The sequence below is a fragment of the Adiantum capillus-veneris genome, chromosome 4, assembly GCF_014529385.1.
Source record: "Adiantum capillus-veneris isolate H3 chromosome 4, ASM1452938v2, whole genome shotgun sequence".
Taxonomy (NCBI): Eukaryota; Viridiplantae; Streptophyta; class Polypodiopsida; order Polypodiales; family Pteridaceae; genus Adiantum; species Adiantum capillus-veneris.
In genome coordinates, this window is record NC_140934.1 from 39498309 (window position 1) to 39501539 (window position 3231).

Below are 3231 nucleotides of genomic sequence, written 5' to 3' on the forward strand. Positions count from 1 at the left end.
TCATGCAATGCGGTGCTATCAACAACACTATTTGTCCATGGTGCAATCCATACAGCTCGTGTTTCATTTTTATTGTTAGCAAGGTCAAGCATTATAAGGTCAAGAAGATGTTTTTCCAATTCAATGAGAGACATAGAACAATTGAAGACACAAATCAAAGCTTGCAAAACATCATCGTTACTATTATATGTAGACAAAAAATTTGGCAAAACATAAAGCTTTTTGTCATTTACAAAAAAGGATGAAGGATAGGCAGCCATACTAGCGTTCTTCAAGCAAAAGGTTAGCAGGAAAGATACAATTTAGGGTGCCTTGTAATCAGTCACAAAACCGTGCTTGTCTATAGAGTATGTTCCAGCTTTGCTAAAGGCAACAAGAGATGATTTCAAGTCTAACAAATTCTCATCAAAAAGGCTGAGAAAAGGCGTGGGCAAATTCAAAACTACATCCACAATATTTCCTTGCAGAATTACTTGTACAACTTCTCCATTTTGCAAACAGATTTTAGCTTGAAGAGAAGGCAACTTCACAATCTCCACAGGCTTTCCACACGAGTAACAAAAGGGGTTGCAAATTTGACGACTAACATTTCTGCCTTTGCAAGAGTCACACACATATTCCACCTCCAAACTGTTGATGTTAACAATCTCCAAAGTTCCAAAGACCTACAAACAATTATGAGATTACAACTTGCAAGCAATGCTCACGCAAATAGATCTAGTTAAAGTAGATTACCTTCTTCCCAAATCCCATACTAGTGACTTGTTTTGAGAGATGCTGCGAGAAAACACTCTTTAAATTTTATGGCAATGCACAAATAAGAGTTGTGTCCACCACAGATAATATGCTTGATGCTGCTTTGAAGACGTTGATGTTGTGCACAACACATGAAAAAGAACCCTTGGTTTTCAAAGCATCAACCATGAGATGATAATCGACACGCCTGGAAGGAACAAATAGCAACTGCACAAATAATCCAGATTAGAGATAAGCCTTAAGATATCAAGGCAAAATAGATCAAATTGATGACTCACACTTGCTCTATCACTGGATGCAGGGCCATCTGCGATGGTTAAACGATAACTATCACCACCATCGGACCTTGTGGAGGTCTCAACCTTCACAACAGTGAACGCGATAGTGGGAGCGAACTCAATCACTGCCTTATCAGTAAGCAACTCCTTAATTCTACGTTCAGGGTAAAGATGTAAACAGCAATCAAAACTTTCAGCTTTTACAACAGTAGTGGCAGCATTTGCATAGAGAGCCCACAAGCTAGTACCTCCATCTTTCCACACTTTTCTCTTGACATACGCCCCCTCAATACGCACAAACTCCCCGACTTCAAAAGATTCAACAAACTCATTGACAAAAACTTCTGTGACAACAAAGGTGACAGTGTTCTTGGACTCTTTGTCTATTAAGTCATCCTTCAAATGTTGCGCATAGCTAGCTTTAGGTATTTTATAAGTACCATACTTGCATAGCACTTTGCCCTCAAATGCAAAACGAAAGGTAATAGCATCAGAAAGCTCTGATATGGACAAAACCCTAAGAGAAGGCACTAATGCCAATTGCGAGCCAAAGTTGTCACTTATTGGTTCATCACTCTCCTTTGCTGCGACAAAAGCGGAGCTCGAGTCACAAGGCTGTACAGAGAGGCATGTGACATAAATATGTTATTCACAACCTTAAACAAGCTTCAAATCGTGGACATAATAGAAATACATTACCACGTGCATAGCTTAGAGCTTTTCTTAAGGCTTTAGAAGGGGATGACCTCTTCAACTTTGGAGCAAGCTTTTTTGAAAGCTTTGGGGACAAATCGGATTTGAAAGAAGGAGAGAAATGTGTTTCAGGTAACTTTAACAAACCAGAGGAAGCAGGAAGGTCTATCGTAGCTTGCACACCCTCTTTACCCACATTAGAACACTCAAGGTCATCTTCAAAATCGAAAGCAAGCTCCTCCTTATTCAAGTTAGGATCTGTAAGAATGTATTATAAGTTTTGAGCAAGAAATCAAGGCAAAACGTGTAACAATAGCTCAAAACTCAATAGAGACAAGTTCAAAAGGCCCTAACTAGACATTGGATGATCCATGGAGACCTGGTATGTAGGTAGAGCTGAGACTTGATAGTACAAGTCCACAAAAGGGAGAGCTGAAGTGAGGAAACAACAACATAGCAGAAATATCCCAGCACGTTATCAGGAAGACCAGAGGAGCAGAAAACGCCTTGCAAACTCTATGTATAACTGGATGGCTAGAGGCTTTTATAAAGAATGCGAACATGATGGATATTAAGACAATAAGCTGGACAATCATAAGCTAAATATCCAGGTCTTAAAAGCGGATCTCTAGAGAGAGAAGGCTACAATTCAGGTCTTTTAAAAGCCACTTTCTAGTGAGAGAAGATAATAATAAACAAAATTGGCAAATTGAGGCAAAAAAGTTTCTTCTTTACGGTGGGTGACAGCTGGCACCGAGATATGTGAGAATATCCAAGCTAAAAACAAAAGCCGATAAGATTTTTCACTGTTAACAAGGCATTTATCAGACATACAGAAATATATAATACATCAAGGACCAAACTCGATTTAAAAATATAAACCCAAGCTCAATCAAAACACCATATGGTCACTTTCATATCCACAACGAACCCACAACAGGAACAACAATCCAAAATACTGTTCAAAAATAATAACAAGAAAATAGAAACCGCTTCTTCAAAATATTATCCGTTCAAATAAAGCCAGCTTAGGGCTAGACTTTCCCGAGTATCACAACTTCTATCCGCAGTGAGGCAAACCTGCATATGCCATACACCAAAACTGAAGGCTGCAAACGAACACCAAATTACATCTCTATATAGCATGACAAATCACAAAAGCCAGAAACTTGCTACAAAATTCACAGAAAAACCAGAGCATGTTAAGCATAACACAAACCATACACAAATTTCACCCAGCAGCTAACTTGCACGACATCGAATATATAAACAGTATTAATTGATAGATATGAATGTGAGACTTTCACAAAACAAAGCCATATTACATCAACAAGCCACAGACAGAGTAAGAAACATAGATACTCCAATCCTGTTAATTCTGCCAACAACCTGGAAAAGGTACAGATAACCCTCCATCCAGAAAAGAAGCCAATATTTGCAATAATAATCTGCATACAATCATAGAACAAAAACGAAGCGAAAGCTGCACCATCTTGAAAGATTT

At 38.6% G+C, this 3231-nt stretch overlaps 1 pseudogene; it reads right to left on the reverse strand.

Annotated features, from left to right (window-relative positions):
• Window positions 1–302: 302 nt before the first annotated feature.
• On the reverse strand, window positions 303–2290 carry LOC147459011 (uncharacterized; annotated as a pseudogene).
• Window positions 2291–3231: the final 941 nt, after the last annotated feature.